The sequence below is a fragment of the Mesoplodon mirus genome, assembly GCF_964341445.2.
Source record: "Mesoplodon mirus genome assembly, chromosome: 3".
NCBI lineage: Eukaryota > Metazoa > Chordata > Mammalia > Artiodactyla > Ziphiidae > Mesoplodon > Mesoplodon mirus.
Genome location: NC_138978.1, coordinates 158,971,661 through 158,990,848, shown reverse-complemented (window position 1 = coordinate 158,990,848; position 19,188 = coordinate 158,971,661). Strand labels below are relative to the sequence as shown.

The 19,188-nt window shown below is 42.7% G+C and overlaps 1 long non-coding RNA gene across 2 annotated transcripts in view; it reads left to right on the top strand.

Moving 5' to 3' along the window:
* The window catches only part of LOC309799984, a 77,481-nt gene that overhangs the window by 4,012 nt on the left and 54,281 nt on the right, over positions 1 to 19,188 (top strand). For both annotated transcript variants that reach the window (XR_014293382.1, XR_014293383.1), the window contains exon 2: positions 313 to 421. This is a non-coding gene — a long non-coding RNA (uncharacterized lncRNA). The remainder of the gene's footprint in view (positions 1 to 312; positions 422 to 19,188) is intronic.

The window sequence follows — 19,188 nt, the reverse complement described above, 5'->3', positions numbered from 1 at the left end:
GTAGACTCGGGGAACTTTTAAATGATGATTTCACACTCAGTGAGGAAGGGTCTTGCACCATAAATATCCCCCAGATATGCTTGCTATTGCTTAGAATCCTACCATAATTCTATTTCTTAATCATGAAGCTTTGATCCAATTTAATTTGAGAAGCATTTTTGCAGGACCCCATGGAAGGGCCCAGTGCTAAGATTTGGGGGGACTACAAGCCCAAATATTTATTATTAGAGTCAACAGATAAAGTTAATCAGTTGAATTGTTATATGAATTTCTAAATGTTTATTCTCAATTTCTGTACTTGCCTAATTGCAGACCAGCGATATCTTGTGGATTGACACCTGTGTACAGACCACACTTTGAGTAGCCTGTGTTAGAGCTCAGATGAGAAGTGATGAGAGCCTGAAACCCAACAGTAGCCCAGGTATGTTAGGATGGGCAAGATTATGATGCTGCTGGTTCACAACCTGAGGAATTTCCCAGGTGAAATCTGAAACTGGCTCCTGTAGAGAGCGCAAGGAGAGACTGAAGAAAGAGGCAGGCCACTTAGATTGGTAGGTGGCAGTTTTAATAAGCACGGGAACTTACATACAAGGCTTATCTTGGGCAGCCGAGAGATAAGTAGATCTCTGTACCCACCCTCCAGGATCGTAAAAGTTTATATAGAGGCCTTAACTGGATTCAGTCATGTATTCAGTCCAGATGGTCTCAACAACACATTACTATCTCAAGGCTGCACCCTTGAAAATGGCTCTCACTGTGGGAACTGTGGGCAGAGCATACATTATAAGGAGAGGGGAGGGGTGAGAAGCCTCCAACTGCCCTAGTCTAGCCTGTGGGTCAACAGGGGGTCGTATCCTCTTGTAATCTTTTCCAACAGATTCAGTAAAACCCAGTGAATTAGTTAAACAAATGTTTATTTCTTGCTCACATTACAAGTCCTCGTACATAGACTTGGAAACTGGGAATCAGATCAACAGAGCCTCCAACAGCTAGAATGTTGTTGGTTCCAACGGTCAGAAGAAGCAAGTGCTGTAGTGCCACATACGGCAATTAAATACTTCCAGGAGAAGCAGCATGTCATCCCTGCCCACATTTTGTTGGCCAAAGTGAGTCACATGGCTGGCCATGATGAACTTCAAGAAAGAGAGGAAGTGCAAGGCCACTGTGTTCCTGGACTGAAAGAGGGAATAGTCAGAGAACAGCACTCCCAGATAATGAAAAGCAGAGGAAAGGTAGCAAGGAGGTAAATTTAACAACTGATTAGCTGTGGGAGCAAAGAAGGAGGGGAAGTTAAACCTCAGACTATTCCGAGTCACTTACTTATATGTGAATGGGTTTCAGGTTGCAATGGGGAGATAGTGAGAGGACTTTATAAGAGGGACACAGAGGTGGGGAAAGGGCCAACCTAGGGAGGAGAGTTTGGAAGAGAAACTTCCCCTGCTTTTATAGTCAGGTTCTAGATTTAATAGCTGATCTCCGAAGAGAGATCTTTTATGAAGCAGGAACCCAGGATTACTCTTCTCTCTCTTCTGATGCACCATGGGCTGTTGCACAGACTATGTTGTCCGGTCTTTACTTCCTAAGAATGGGGGAATGGGGGGAAGTATTTGTGCTGGTAGTGTGGGGGATTTAGTTGAACCCTGCAAGAATATTTCTGAAGGAAGCTGGTTAAATATGGATGCATGGATGGGACTGGGTTTGTGAGGAACCTGGGGGCTTTCTTCGGGGGATGGATAATTATCTAATGAGATCACAAACCTGGGGTATTCATGTAGATCTAGGGGGCTTTCAGAGTGTATTAGCATGGGCTAGGGAGAGAAAGTTGGGAGTAGACACCAGGGATTCCCATCAGTCCATGCTGGCATTGGCTGAATTGAGTATCATCCTGCAGTGCTCCTGTTCCACCTAAGTCACCTCTGTGTCCTCCTAATCTCTGGCCACAAGATCTTTCAGTACTCTTTCAATACTCTTGGGCACTTAGAAAATATTTCGTTCTTTCCCTGAACTCCATGGCACGTGGGGGGAACTTTCAGGCCATCTCAGGTCCTCTCCATCCTGATATGCTTTCCTAGCCAGACGTTCTTCTCTGCTGACTCAGTAAAATGCTAGGTGAACGACCATAAGGGTCTGGGGTCTGTGAGGTTTCACCTGAGCCTGGAGGCAGCAGCGGGTGGCTGGGGGACGGCTGCTGGCCACAGATTCTCATCTTGGATGAAAGGATTTCCCCTGGAGTGTCCACTGTTTCTCCTCTGCAGTGGGAACTCAGCCAGAGGGGGTCAGGGCAGAGGAAACGGAGTACAGGCCTCCGCTTAGTGACCCAGTCAGTGGTCTAGCTCTTCTGCTTTTGCTCTCACCTCTCCCCACCACCAGTTTTTTTTTTTTCCTAGTTTTATCTTATTTTAGGAGTAGGAAAATACTATGACCATTTCCAGATCTATTTTTCTTCCAAACATTGTTTTTGCCAAGATTTCAGGTTTTGAAACTCAAAAGGCAAGAATTTTCCTCCTTTTTTCTGTAGTATAATCTCATCCCCATCGCAGTGTGCCAAGAAAGGCTGTATGGGAAGAGGTTCACAGGTAACAAGAATTACTGAGCAGGGAAAACATTTCAGTTAATACATCAAAATATTATCCTTCTATATTTGCCAACAGAAGGTGTTAATTATTGTTAACATGTATATTTATACTCACAGGAACTACATAATTTCCTTAGTGTATATCATATCTTACCAATCAGACTGTACCCTACCTATTGGTAATACAGTACTTGGCACAGGAATTCCCTGGCAGTCCAGTGGTTAGGACTCAACACTTTCGCTGCTGGGGCCCAGGTTCAGTCCCTGGTGGGGGAACTAAGATCCTGCAAGCCACCAGGCATGGCCAAAACAAAACAAAACAAAAACAATACAAAAAAACACGTGGCACAGGGTAAGAGCTCAATAAACATTTTCTTTGATCACATTCAAGTTCATAAATGAACTGCTCCTTACCCAGTCCTATCCCTGCCATTCTAAGGGATAAAAAACTGCCTGTCTGCCCCATCAACCCCATGTAGAAAGGGGAGCCCCATGTTCCATGGGCTACAAGAAAGATGCTATATGCTCTTGTAAACATGCTTATGCTATGAGATACATTATATTTTGATCCTTTCCCTTAGTAGTTTTGAGAAATCAAGACAGAGGTTTCTAAACAAAATATATCCACTTAATATTTTATTACACATTCTTTCCTATGCTAAACCTGTGCATTTTTACTTATCCAACAGTTTTTGGAGGGAATGTAGACATGTAAACATTGCTAAATTTGGAAACTCTACTTAGAAATGGCAATTCCCTACTCATAATTATTAAATTAAATTTAGGTTTAAATGAGTATTATTCACCCACTTTGGGCCTTACTGTTCCACTTCTGTAAAATGAAGGGGTTTGTGCAGTCTGAGATCCATTCTATCTTAAATGTTGGTCCACCTGTAATTGAAAGATCTTGCTGCATAAATCTTCCCTTTTCATCAATACTTTCATCACTCTCTTCTCACCTCCACCACTGTATAAAAAAAAAAAAAAAACTTCTTCCAATCATGGGCTTTGATAATCTACCATTAGAAATGTGCTCATTTGAAGTTTTGAAGCTCAGGAGGCTTGAAAGGCAGAGCTTTGACTTCAGACCATCCAGAGTGACATGGGAGAGGTACATAATCTCTTTGAGCCTCAGTTTCTCATCTGTAAAATGACGGACAAAATATGTCCTTCTAGGCTGTATTTTCCTTGCATGATGAAATGACTGTGCGGGGATAAACAAAGCCTTGCACATCATAAGCTATCTGTATCCCATTCCTTTGCAGTCTCCAAGCACTTCCCATTGATGTGCAAGTTGCCACCTTAGGAGAGAATACATGTAAATCACTGGGAGCCAGGCCTCCAAGGAATGGGCCCTAGGTGCCCACTAGGGTAGGAAGAGGATGCAGGAGGACACCAAAGATAAACTTGGCTCCTGTCAACTTTATCAGGCCTAACCCTGCTGCTGCTGCTGCTGTAGGTGATGATGATGATGGTGATAAAAATTTTTGGTCCCATTTTGGGGAACCCTTTGAAGTCAGATAAACCGCACAAGAATAAGACAACTACTAGCTATGTAGTTGGCGGCTTACATCAAGTAAGGGAAATTTCCACTACATGGAAGCTGTACTGGGATAATTCACTGGGATTGAAAGCAACTGAGTTAAACTTAGCTCAGCACAGCACAAAAACACATTGAAAAATTCCCTCAGAATAGAAGCTGGAATGTTCAGGGTGGGTTTAAGTCATGGGCCCTGGCATGGAGCCTTCTGTTGATGGTAGGGATTGGGCCTCTTCTTGAAGGAATGAATAAGTAAAGAAACATGATATAATAACTAACAAACTGTATTTGTAGAGCCTGCTTACATTAGTGTGGGGGACGTAGGGACTTTATTTTGTTTTCCTCTGGGTCCCCAGAGCTTAGAACTGTGCCTGACATATAGTGGGTGTTCCCTAAATATTTGTGGAAGGAAGTAAACGAATACATATAAAATAATGTCAAGTGGTAATAAATGTTATGAAGAAAGTAAAGCAGGGTGAGAGGGTAGAATGCAACAGGAATGCAACTCTAGTTAGAGAGGTCAGGAATGGCTTTTCTCTGCAGGTGACATTGGAACAGAGACCAGAATGCAGTGAGGGAATGAGTCTTGCAAGGATTAGTCATACAAGGACTGGCCTTGCAGACAAAGGAAACAGCAAGTACAAATGTCTTGAGGTGAGAGCATGATGGGGTCTTAGATTCTGCATATTCAACAAGCTTTCAGGCAATGCTGATGCAGCTGGTCCGTGGACCACACTTTGAGGAGCAAAGGTTTGGTCTAGAGCCTGACCATGGAGTCTGTAGCTGATATGAGGAGGTCAAGGAACTGAGAGACAAGGTCATTGCATGAGAAAAAGAAGATGAAAAACTGCATATGCAAGATAATATTATTATGTAAAATTATATGCAAAATGGATATTAAAAATATCAGTAACGTTTTCCTCAGTGAGGTCACATGTCAGGTGATTTAAATTCCCTTCTTTTTAGATTGTTCCAAAATTTCTGTGTGTATTTATCAGAAAAATTTTTATTTCTAAAAAGTTAATTTTAAAACAGGAAATGTTTTTGGATAAGACACTGAATTCAAAATGTGTGAAAACATTTCTAATTAAAAAAAATTTTTATAGACATATGGGAATTGACTGGGGTTTGTTAGAAAAAGCTTTGTGGAGGGGATGGTTTTGAAGTGAATCTTGATGTCTAAGTAAGTGAAACCTAAGTTTGAGCTCTTAGCAACTTCTCTTCTCTCTTCTTTTCCTGTCCTCGGGTGAAAATGTGGAGGGATTTAGGGCATGAGTGGTGCACTAGTTATCTATTGCTATGTAACAGATTATCCCAAAACTCAGCTGCTGAAAACAACAAACATTATCTCACCATTTCTGTGGTTCAGAAATTTGGGAGCAGCTTAGCTGGGTGATTCTGGTTCATGTTTTCTCATAAAGTTACAGTGAAGACACTGGCTAGAGCTGAGGGCTTGACTGGGGCTGAAGGATCCACTTCCAAGATGGCTTATTCACATGGCTGTTGTCAGGAGGTCTCAGTACCTTGTCATGTGGAGCTCCGCATAGGGCTGATTCATTGACTCTTTTAATGATAAGGCAGCTGGCTTCACTCAGAGTGAATCATCATTAAGAGAGATGGGTGGGGGAGGGGGAGAGGAGGAGGAAATTCCAACACTTTTTATGACACACTGATATTTCTGCTTTATTCTATTTATTTACTTAGTCACTAAGTCCAGTCCACACTCTAGGAGAGGGGAATTAGAGTCTACCTTTTAAAAGGAGGAGTGTCAAGGGATTTGTGCATATATTTTAAAGCCATCACAGGAGGAATAGGGTATGATAGTTCAAGGGCATTCTAATTTTCATTTAAAGTGTGCTCTATAAGATTGTAAAATACCATAGCTTGCTTTGTTAGTCACTGAGCATGCCTGGTGTTTAGCAGAGTATGAGATGGAAAACATAAAGGGTAAGAAAAACATCTAGAACATAATGCAAGCCACATATGTATGTTTAAGTTTTCTAGAAGCCACATTAATAGAAGTACAAACAAGTACAATTAATTTTAATAATATGTTTTTAACCCCATATATGCAAAATATTTTTATTTCAACATGTACATATTCAATATAAAAGTTATTACTGAAATATTTTACATTCTTTTTTCTCTGTACTAACTCTGAAATCTGGTGTATGTTTTACATTTATAGCACGCCTCAGTATGGACTAGCCCTGTTTCAAGTGCTCAGTAGCCGTGTGTGGCTTGTGGTCACCATAGTGGACAGTCAAGTCTAGAGAGCAGGCCAGGAACAGGTCATTGAGAACCTTGGGTGGAATCCATGATGCAAACAGTGGGCCCAATAAAGGGTTTAAGCTGAAGAGTAACAGGAACAGACGTCTGTTTTAGAAATCACTCTGACTGTGCTATGGTTAGAATCTAGAGGGATGGAGTAGGTAAGACTGGACTTAGAGAGACTGCTAGAATATTCTGTGTAAAAGATTGAACTAGATTGGTTACACAAATGATAGAGAAGATGGCATGTAAGAAAGATAGTGCTAGGCTGTGCCCCACAGGCCTACAAGCCCAGTACTTACCCAGACTCAATGCTGAAGAAAGAGCCCGGAGTCAGTGACAGAGACATCAGTGGTTTAATGGCTAGGGGGAACTTACATATCCGAAGCAAGGTCCTGGAGTGACACCTCCCCTTCCCCAACTGTGGCAGCAGAAGCAGGCAGGACCTCACAGCAGTCTTCGCTCCTGGTAGGAGGGGGAAGTTACCAGTTATAGGGGGAATTGAGTTTGGCTCATCGGTTGCCAGGGAAACGAGCAGGCGGGCGTGCCCCTCACCACTCCTTTGACAAACTATCATAGTGGAGATAGTTCTGATCTAAAAATTAGAGCTAGCTGGGGCCAGGGGCAAGTACATAGGCATTTACTGATTAGGCTGTATGATTTAGAGGGAAGGTCAGTCAGGTGAGTAGGGTGTAGGACGGGTCAAGCAGGGGATGTACAGAGAGCAAGAGAACAACCATCTTGGGTGGCCTGGTCATACAGATAGCAAGGAGGTGGGTTGTTCTTGGATGTGGTAAAGTAGGTGGTCAGAAAAGAGAGAAGCCTAGAATGATTCCAAGGTTTATGGCTTAGGTGATTGAGTGGATACAAAAAGGAAATACTGGACACAGAACATATTTTGTTCTGGGAGGATGGCAAGGGAAGATTACAAATGTAGATTTGGAAAAGTTTTGATTGAGGTAATTGTGGAGGACAGAGGTGGAGATAACTGTGGACAGTTGCATGGGTGGATCTCGGGCTTAGCAGAGAAAACTAACTTCAAGTAGAATCATCACAACGCTTCTTCCTTCTATATAACACCACTGTGAAACACTGTAGAAAGTTCCAGTCTTCTCACTTGCTTACGGTGGAGGCAGAATAAGCTGAGGAGGAAGGAGCAGAGCCCCTCAGGATAGGCCTGGGGGGCCTGATTGACCTGGTCCCTTGGGAGCAAGAGAGATGCCACAGGAGCCCCACTAAGTGGTCATCTTAGAGCGAGGCAGGAGCCCCTCAGCCCGAATATTGTGCTGTCCCATTGAGGGGGAAAAGGAGAAGGAAAGTGTCTGGATAAGATATTAGAAAAGAATTCCTGTCCTGGAGTGTGGTTGTTCACCTCGTATGTTGTCTCCACCTCTGACAGTACGTTTCCTGTCAGTGAAGTGTGTCCAGCCACTTCTTTTCATTACTAGATGTGATGCTTTGATGCCAGAGTTGCAAACCAAAGTACCTACAAGGTAGACAACATGCAGGAGTGAAGCAAGTGCAGAGAGAGCATGACACACTCGGCCAAAGGGAGCAGTTGCCTCTCAGCTCCTGGAGATTTTTGTGAAGTGACAACATGGACCTAGTTGCCAGATATTCTTATTTTTGTGTGTGTGAGTTTTTTTTGTGAAGTTTTCACACTTTTTAGTGTCGGGTAAATTTTATTTAAAACCCAAAAACTAAATAAAACATGTCTGCAGGCTCCAACTAGCCCATAGTCCACCAGCATTTGACATTAGTCTGAACACCTTTTTTGTGTCTTTATATATCACCCTTAATTGTGTTTTTCTACTTATGTTTCCTACTGTAACCACCAATTTTGTGTGGGTTGCTTTTGTGTGTTTGCCTTTTTGTTTTGATTCTCTAAGAAAAAATATAATGGGTCAGACCCTATTTGTTAATTAATCTAATTTCTGGAAACTGGACAGAACTCTGTGAGGTAATGAGGCCCTTCAGTCTTTTAGGGACCTGAAACAAACAAACAAAAAGCTGCTATGAACATACGTGTATAAGTCTTTTTGTGGACATTGTGCACAATCTTTTTTTTTTTGCCGTACGTGGGCCTCTCACTGTTGCAGCCTCTCCCGTTGTGGAGCACAGGCTCCAGACGCGCAGGCTCAGCGGCCATGGCTCACGGGCGCAGCCGCTCCGCGGCATGCGGGATCCTCCCAGACCAGGGCACGAACCCATGTCCCCTGCATCGGCAGGCGGACTCTCAACCACTGCGCCACCAGAGAAGCCCTGTACATAGTAGCTTTATTCATAGTAGCCCAAACTAGAAACAGCTTAAATGTCCATCAGTAGGTGACTGGATACTCAGCAATAAAAAGGAACAAACTACTTTTATATATATATATTATTCATAAAACATTGTGTTGAACAAGAGAAGTCAGAGCCCAAAGAGTTCATACTATATAATTCAATTTATATAAAACTCTAGAAGAGGCAAATCTAATTTATAGGGACAGAAAACAGATCAGTGGTTGCTTGGTGCTTGCGGTGGGGGGCATGTAATACAAAAGAGCATGAAGGAATTTTCAGAAGGGATGATGGAAATGATTATATCTTGATTTTTGTGGTGGTTACATGTGTGATTATAGGTTCAAAACTCATCACACTTACACTTCAAATAGGTATATGTTATTTTATGTAAATTATACCTCCATACACTTGATTTAAACAAAAAGGTCCTGAATAAAGATTGAGTTCTCTCTGGTGCTCTCCTGTACCTCTTTCACCTGTGCTGCAGAAACAGTCAATAGATTTAGCTCACCTTTCTGCTTCCATGTGACTTGAATGAGGGAAAAGTCAGGGCCTTCCTGCTTAGAACAGGCCCAGCTAACCTTTTGCTCTTATCTTGCATCATGAAGCCTTTTCATTTGTTTAGTTTTCGGTCTTCATTTTTGGCAGGTGAGGTGTGGTGAAATCTTGAAGTTGGGTTTGGACTTACGGGGAGAAAAGGTGTTCCGTCTCTAAGCCTTCAGACTTGCTCGTGTGCTCCAGCCCAGCTTACAAAGGCTCTGCGCTGGGGTAAGAGCCCAACTTTAGCTGAGAATGGGACACTTACTTTCCTTTACCATTGTTCATTGGGTATATAGCTCCCTCAGGGACGTTTTGGAGAAAGATGGCTGAGGTTTAGGACATGATTTTGGTAGTCCTAAAACACTTAGATAAATACTATCTAAACATCATAATTCTTTTTAAAATAAGTCTTCCACAGGCATACCATGCTTATTCAGGCCTCACTGCCTTTGCACATATCATTGCTTCAAGCAGGAACGTCATTCTCCAGTCTTAATACCTCTCTGGGCTTGTCAGATACTTATTTTTTAAAAATCCAGCTTCGGTCATTGTCCCTAATCCTTTCCACCCACCAGTCTCAAAGCAGATCTGTGTATTTCTTGCTACATTGTTCAAAAGAAGAGACAGGGGCTTGACTGTCATACAAGTCTGAGTTCACATCTTGACCTACCACTTGATCTGCCACTATATATATATAGTCACTGAGGTTTAGAGATTGATATACATATTTATGTGTTCTTTTCATTTCTGAAATGGCGATGATAATTCCTACTTTTTAGGCTGTGGTATATATTATATGAAATAATTAAAGTACACAATTTGCAAAATGAAGATGAATAATATATTCTAGCTATTATTATTAGACACTGGTGGCAGAAACAGCTCACAGGCTGTTCTTGCAACTGGGTGTGGACATATGGCACGGAGAAAATGGAATGCGAGTGCTGTGTGTCACTCCAGGGGCAAGGATTTTAGAAGAGGGTGTCCCTTCTCCCCTCTCTTTTCCTTTCCATTGGCTAGAAGCAGAAGACAAAGGGACCATAGGAGTTGGTGGGACCACAAGATAGATGGAGCTTGGGGTCCTTAAATCACCACCTGGAAGAAAGCTGTCTGTCGCCCAGTAACACCTGCGTTGGACTGTATAAGGAAGAAACAAGTTTATTTTGTGTTGGGTCCCTGAAATTCTGGGGTTTATTTATTAGAGCAGCTTGTGTTAATTACCTTAGTGAACTTAGAAATGGGCACTTTGAAGTGAGGGTGAATGTAAGAAAAACCTAAAATATGCTGCATTGACTCAGCAGTTGGATGGTGGGTGGCACAGACACTGATAGTAAAGGCTGGGAAGATGGAGACCAATGGAAGCGATGGCAAAGCATTTGGTAAATCTGTTGTTACTGATAATTTCAAAGGCAGGCCAAGTGCCTTACAAGCCTTTTTCTCCAAGTGAGAGATAGGTTATCACTTATTGCGTTTAACAAAGTATCACAAGACAGAGATATGCTGCTCAGGCAAGAACTGGTTTGTATGACAGCAGAAATGAAAGGGACCAGATAGAGGCCAGAAATTTGAGGCTTCACAGGACTGGAAGGGAAAACTACTTATTGGCTCAAACCAGTAGAAGATGCGACTGAAAAAAGGCTTGAACAAGAGGTGCATTTAAAAATCTCAATTTACTAGATGCCATGCTAGCTTCTATAGAGGTTATAAAATAACTAGGGACTGTTCTCTGCCCTTGAAGAGTGTGCAATTTACAAAAAAGGATAAAACATGGACAAATGACTGTAGTGGACACAGTTTATGATTGAAATATTTGTTGCCATGAATAATGGAGGAATTACAACCCTCAGGCGGGAGCCCAGAGAAGGGGTTCTCAAGGGCGCAAGGAAGCTTGGGCCTTGTTTACCCATCAGCTTGTTTTTATTGTCTCTTGTTTTTTTAATAATCATCTTTGGGCAAAGAATAGGAACTTACAGCTTCTTAGTGTTTCCTGGCATGGGCCTAGTACGTTTTTATCTTGTTTTTATTGCCTCTTTGGCTGCACAGAGCACTTATCTAAATATAGAAAGGTACACCACTATGGACAGGACTGGAATAAAACAACATTTCCTTTCCAATCAATTCCCTTGCATCTTCTAGTGAACACCAGGTACTGTTCTTCTGTCAGAGTGGCAAGAGTGGGCAGCAAAAAAGAAATGATATTGAATTGTGGAGCTTTCCAAAGTAGAAGTCAATGACTGCAAGGCCTTCCGAGGTAGCGGGGCCAAGGTAGTTAGTGCTCTGGGCTGGCTCTCCTGTGACCTTGGGCGAACCACACAATGACAGTCAGCAGCACACACCTGTCCTTTGGAGGAAGGGCAGTGTAGTGGAAGGGGCGCAGGCTTCAGCAGACCCAGATTGGATCTCCTGCCCAGCCCCTTATTTACGGGTGACCTTGGGTAAATTACTTAAACTCATCTATAAAATGGGTGGTACTAATAAAACCTATCTCTTAGGGCTCTTATAGGGGTTAGATGAGGTAAATATATGTAAACTATTCAACACATTTTCAAGAAATGGTAGCTATTACTTTTTGTAGGCTGGTATTTTATAGCATTAATGTTTCAAATGTGACCATATTTTCAATTTTGTTTCTGGGGAAATTATATAAATTTATTCTTGATAATAACAAAAAGCAGCTCTTATCTACCATATGAATCAGATACAAGTCTCTAACTACCTTCATTCATTCTGGGGAGAGGGTTTCATTGCTGGAGGCAGCGCTGTGTAGTGGTTAGAGTGGGGGCTCTGGCATGAGTCTTTGGGGCTCAAATCCTGGGGTGTGATCTTGAGCAAGTTGCTTAACTTCTCTGGGACACAGTCCTTTTACTGCAATTCCAAAATAAGACTTTTTATGAGCTTTAACCCACTTTGCATAAATCTTCCTAATTTTGTGCAGAAATACTGTGATTGAGTCTAGGGGACTTCCCAAGACCCTGAGGGTGTTCTGTAATATATGTTACATGTGCCATGTTATCTTTATTAAATCTGAATTCTGAATTTCAAAACTCATCTGGCTCTAAGGATTTTGGGTAAGTGACCCATGACACACCCTCATAAGGCTGTTTTGAGCTACATTAACTTCATGTAAGCCTCTGGGAATCGCATTGGCTATTATTGTCATCCTGGGAACAATTCTTTGAGGCAGCAATTATTATCCCATTTTATAGATGAGGACAATAGGGCATAGAGACGTTAAGCAGCCGGATAGCTCATATGTGGTAGACCTAGAATCCAAACAAGACATTTCTAACACCAAATCCCGTGCATCCTATTGAAAGATTTATTCCCAGAGCCCTGTACTTGCCCTGGCAGAATTAGTCCCAATTAAGTTTCCACTCAGAGAAGTTAGGAAACACCATCAGCTGGGGCTGCCCTTTCCAAACATCTCCACAGGGAGACCAGCTCTGATGTGGGCTCCCCACCCTCTTCTCATGGCCATGCAGAGGAGGGAAGAGGGGGTGCTGGTAAGGCTCCCCACAGGGGGCTGCCAATGACACAGCATGATGAGAGAGCCTGGCCTGTACACTGTCCTGCTGCACGCCTCTGTCCATTTCTCTGATGGCCACCCTTTCTCAGTTTGCTTCCCTCTGGAAGATGACACTGAGAAAAGGATTTCAGTGCAAGTAGTTGATTTGTGAAACACAGGAAACACCATTTGCCATTTGGCAGTGAAGGAGGGAAGGGGAAGCAGCCAATAATAGGTATATTATTATTCATTTTCTACTGCAAGTAACTGAAACTCCACAGGGAAACGTGAGGTCACAGTGTAAAACATATGCCTCAAAATGATCCCACCCAAGGGATGAGGGAGTTGAGTTATTTATACCCCATCCCTGGAGAGTCATTGGTTGAGGGTTACTCCCAGGGACGTCCTTGGCAGATAACCAGAAGCAGCATGGCCTTCTTCATTCTGGAATATGAAGTCTAGGAGATAGGAGTGAAGCACTGACAGGGGCTGATACACACCCTTTAGCCCAGTTCTGTGTAGTAGCAGGAATAGCCTTATTTGTGAAAAGCTCAGGATGAATGATGTCTCATCCACTGTGGGTTTGATGTCCATTGACAGACTCACCTACCCTCAAAAAATTCCCACCATACTGCCTGCTGTGGTGCCTGAAATTGGTGCCAGTCTCCAGAGGCCACCAATAAAATGTGAGGATGTTACCCAAGAGAAGGAACAAATGAGCTATGACCTTTCCTTTCCTAGCCAGACTTGCCTCAAGGGAAAGGAACTTGGATCAAAGATGTTTTAGTGGAAAAAATGTCAAGAAATTTCTGATGGAGTGAGTCATCACCAGCGAAGACCCTGGATAATCTGGGGTGCCAGCTGCCAGATTGGAGGTAGACATGGAAAAGGTGACCTCTGAGGAGAGTGGCACCAATGGGGGACCAAAAGTGTGACTCAGAGAAGGAAGGAGCCCAAAGGGACATTTTCCTACTTCCCAGTTGTATCCAGATCAGGGGGCCCAGAAAGGAAGACTCCCTTCACCACTGCCGAGACTGTGAGTGCCCGGAAGATAGTGACCACATCTTCTTGTCTTAGTATTCGGAGCTCAGCACAATGACCAGCGACTCATCTAACTAAACTCATCTTTCTTTTTTTCCCAGAAAGAAATATTTCATTTTAAAATATATTTTCTCCTTGTGCTGTGTATACCTGGGCCTATGAAACCCCTATGAATGCAGGGGAAAGCAGTATTTTGGAACCGACCCCAATCAAGACTCTCCTGGTCTTCATGTTCACGCAGTTGAACCACCAGGCTTTTCACACACTTTACATTCTCCTTTCAGGCGGTGATCTGCTGGACGCCAAATTCTTAATCTCTTCTTCAGTTTCTGCAGCACTGGAGGCCATGTCTGGCCTTTCCGCTGGCCTAGCTTCTTGCTCTTCCAGAGCCTTGAGGCAAAAGGCCCTACCCCAGTGAATTCAGTGCTCTGCTCTTGCTTCCACCTGCCAGTTCCTCTCTGACTTTTCTACTAGCAACCCTACATTCCTACCAATGAGCTCTCTGTATTTCCACTTCTCCTTCTATAAAAACAAGCAACACCAACACCAACAAGTTACTTACTGGCAGTGAGACTTTGGGCAAACTACTTAACCCTCAGTTTATCCAGCAGTAGAAGGTAGAGAATGCCCCTGACTTCCCAAGCTTGTGGAGAGGACTCAGTGAGGTTATTATGAACTGAATTGTGTTCCGCCAAAATTCATATGTTGAAGCTCTAAGCCCCGGTGTGACTGTATTTGGAGTTAGGCCCTATAAGGAGGTAATCAGATTAAAATGAGGTCATAGGGTGAGGCCTTAATTCAATAGGACTAATGTCCTTATAAGAAGAGGAAGAGACACCAGGGATCTTTCTCTGTCTCTCCTTGTGTGCACAGAAGAAAAGGCATGTGAGGACACAGTGAGAAAGTACCATCTGCAAGCCAGGAAGAGAGGCCTCACCAGAAACTAAATTTTCTGGCAGCTTGATCTTGGACTTCTAGCTTCCAGAACTGTGAGAAAATTAATTTCTGTTGTTTAAGCCCCACAGGCTGTAGATTTTGTTATGGAAGCCCTAGCAAACTAATACAGAAGTAACTCATATAAAGGGCGTTGCTGTGGCACCTGACACAAGGTGGAGAGTCATTAAGTGTAGCTATTGCTATTACTATTGCTTCTAATAAAATACCCACCTTTCTAGGAGAGAAAGAGAATTCTAGAAATCCTGTACCAAACAGTTGCAAATCCATGTTAAGCTTCCGATGAGAAATTGAGGACGTCAGAAAGAAAGCAAACCACACTCCCTGAAATCTTCCAATCCTATTTCTGTATATAAGTCATAATGATTTGGGTCAAATAATATGACTGCATCTTTCCTCTGAGGAACTTAATGTGCTTTTGCCAACTACTTATCCATCAGGCAAATGTCTGTATCCTGAGGCTGAGCTAAGAGAATGTCTTAGATGGTCAGGCACCTGAGACCAGGACAGTGCACAGGGGGACACTAATAAAATATGATAATCGCATTTGTTCCACTCTCTCTTTAGTTTAGGTTGTGCAGTCTGGAAGTAGGCCAGACTGGTCCATTTTAGGAATTACAGGGTTGAGCTTACAGTATAAGACATATTTTCCTTCAAGTTGGCCTTGACTAATGGCTGTTCCATCTCTTAGAAGCATAGCTAACTCCAACTCGTGGACACATCAGGGAGAGGGACCTCCCAAAACTCCATTCTCTCACCAAAACTCTAAGGTTCTGGTTTCATAATGCTGTTTACATTCCTCAGGACGCCTCCGCCAGGGCCCTCCAAGTAGACTTCTGGGCTTTGGACCTCCTATGGACAGATCGGGGAGGGGACAGAAGAGGCCTCTTAAGCAACTGTAATTCTTTTTGTCTTTATTTTTAATCCAAATGAATGCATTAGAGATGGTACCAAAATCTATGTGGGAAAAAAGAACCATCTGAGATCATTGGTCAGAGTTCTAAGTGGTGTGGAAAGAGAAAAAAAAAAAGTGCTGAGTCCTGATAAATTGGAAGGGGGTTACATTGGCTAAATTGAAACCAGTTGAGGGGGTTCTTTTGTCTGGTTTTTTTTTTCCCCTCAAATTTCTCTTTAAATCAGTGTTGTCCGGCTGTCCCCAGAGACTACAAAAGACACAGATCAAATTTCTATTGTTCTTTCTTGTTACTGCCTCTCCACCCACCCTGGCTTCACCCAGAAGGGTGTTGTAGCCTATAGGATCCCTTGCCATTTATTCCTCTGTCACAGATGGATGAAGTGCTCGAATATGAATCATTAAACCTACTTCTTTTTGTATCTCCCAGATGCTAAGTATTTGTTCTCTGATTCAACGTTGATTCAATGTATTCATTAAATCCAAACATTTACTCAACACTCACCATGTGCCAGGCCCGCTTGAAGGCACTGGGTATGCTAAGGCAAATGAGACACAGATCCTGCCTTCAAAGAGCTCCAGTTTAGTGGGAGAGCAGAGAAATAATTACTAACACATTGTGGAAGAGGAGGACGGAGCATGGAAAAGGCTTTGAAGAGAGTACCAAGGGATATGGAGCTCACCTTCCAGGAGGGAAGAAGAAGAGAAGCCCCTTAGTGGGAGGGCAAATGTAATGGGGCAAAAGAAGCAGCCAGCTAATTGCTTTTGAAAGAATCAATCTTTTTAATATACGGCCAAAGGCGGCTAGGGATGTCGGTGTAGATTGCAGACAGCTTTAGCTTGGGCACCAAGAAGGAGCCTCGGAAGGTGAAAGCCTGAGTGGAAGAAACTTTCTCATATTGAGCAGCACTATGTAATCATTTGGCTCAGAATGGATGGAAGGAAAAGAGGGAGGGAGGGAGGGAGGAAGGAAGGAAGGGAATCACCTTACATACTTGAGGAAATATCATATATGAATCCATCTGCCACCATTCCATAATCCCAGCCCCTCTTCCCAGGAGGAGTTGAGAGATTGGCCCACTAGAGTTTCTCTTTAGCTTTCATAAGATACAACTAATAAATACCAAATTCATTGATTCCCTTATTACTCAGAAGACTAAGGAATGGACTGACCCTGTACCAAACTTATGAGAGTTGTTGATTTAGGAAAAGCAATGATAAGATGATGTCTTTTACTACATAGTGTGATATTACGATGGACAAAATTAAGTATATATTATTATCTGATTTGAACAATATAGTTAATTAGCATGTAGCTTTACGTTGGTGGCCAAAATCTGCTATAAACAAGTCGGAATGCTATTCAGATTGTGTCATTCTAAAAAAAAAAGGTATCCAGAAAGGTGCCCTAGTGTATACGTACACAACTGTCTATTTACTAAGTTAAAGCTCAATTTAAGGATTGCTGTAAGGATTTCACATGAGTTGAGGCCAGTGGTAAAACTTGTACGATGGCCACTGGGGAGGAAGAAGAGGCAGTGGGAGCAGGAAGTCTTCCTGAGAGCACCCACACCCCTCTAGAGCTACATTCCCCTATTTTTTCTACTTTCTTCCCATTAACTCATTGGGCTTAACTAATGGGATTTGGGTTTGATTTTTATCTGCTTAACATTTTTTTACATATCTATAGACCCAGATAGTGGTGGTAAAGAAGTTGACTCAAACTTTCTCAGGCCAGACATTAGATGACTGAAATCATGTCTTATTCATCTCTGCACCCTGAGTGTCCAGAGTAGGTGCTCAATATGTTCATTGTATACATTAATGGACCTCCTTGCTCCACCTAGTTTTACCACTAGAAAATCAGGTTCTTCAACAAATATTTATTAATTACCTACTCCTTGCCAGGTGCTGTATCCGGCACTAGGTTTATAAGAGTGAGCAAAAGAGACATGACCCTGTCTTCCAGGAGCTTGTTGCCCTTAAAGAGAAACAACAATTAAATCTGGAATTACAAGAAATTATGATAACCTCACAGTATGGGAAGTGGGGTGTTGACGGAGTCAATAACATGGGACCACGTCTGTTGGGGAGGTGGATCAAGCAATGTTTCCTGGTATAAGTGACTCAGAGCAAGTTAGAGTTCTCAGCTCTTCTAGGATTTATAACCTATTTAGAGAAAGAAAACTGTCATACATACAAAAGTAAGAAACAGAATGATGTAAGATACTCTAAATTCAGTGTTAGATCATGGATTAGAGATGGTAGAAAGGGTGAGATCAGAGGGCAGAAGTAGACATGGATGTTTTCAGGAGGAAGGGGCTCTTGACTGTCCTTGAAAGATGGGTAGAGCCAGTAGAATGGAATAAGGGGAGAAAAGGCTGAGGTGAGAATTGCACACAATTGGACAGGTGAGGCCTAGATGAAAGAGAGAGGCTGAATTAGGCGAGACCTGGAAAGTCAGGAAGAAATAGAAGTACAGTAAGCACAGTCATATCGTAGTTATTATTTTTCATAATGTGATAAAAGCTACTATCTGTCAAGTTCCAGTCTGGGTTAGGTTCTAGGCAGGAAGTGTTTAACAATAGGCCTACAATCCATCCTCTCTCTTTACCCGGGGGGAAGCCCATGGGACAGACAGAAGGAAGGTAACTCAGTCAAATCTTCATGTAAGCATGCTAATGATAGACATCCAACTAAGCATACTAATGATATTTGCTAGTTGCAGGATCCTTATCTATGAAATGCTTTTATAAGGAGATACCTGATCTGCCTGGGTTGCTCATTTGTTACAAATCTAGAACCTATGGATACGTTGAGCATGGTTTCTGGGAAAAAGTAAAGTAAATTAGGTAACTATCTGAATATAAATAGGAAGGTACTTCCCAATGACTCGTTTCCGTGTAGGTGATGTGGCTATATATATGGCTTAAAGGTTTTCTATGTTCATCTGGGCAAGAGAATATCTTGATGTGGCATAAAAGGGCCTGGGCGGCTGCATTAGTCTCAGACCACTCATTGATTTACCTGAGCCTTGCAATGACCTGTTTCACTGATGTTATTAGTAAAGCTTGACACTGGGTAAGATCTATTCTTATGAGTATGCTTTAACAATCTGATCCTTTGTGTTTTCTTAGGTATGTTACATATATTGGCTCACATCAACCCTCTAAGGTAGATGCTCAGAGAAATTAGTGAATGTATCCAATATCACACAGTGAGGAAGCAGCAGGCTTAAAATTTAATCACAGATCTGACTCCCCTGACCATACTCTTCCCACTGCTCTATATTTTTCCCCTTTTTAAACCTGAGTAAAACAGAACAGGTCACAGGGTAGGGGTTGGGGGGGCAGTCAGGCCCTAGGGTAGTGGTCCCCAACCTTTTTGACACCGGGGACCGGTTTCATGGAAGACAATTTTTCCACGGACCGGGGTGGGTGGGGAGGGTGTTTCAGGCGGTAATGCCAGCGATGGGGGAGCGGCAGATGAAGCTTCACTCACTGCCCTGCCACTGACCTCCTGCTGTGCAGCCCGGTTCCTACCAGGCTGTGGCCCAGTACCGGTCC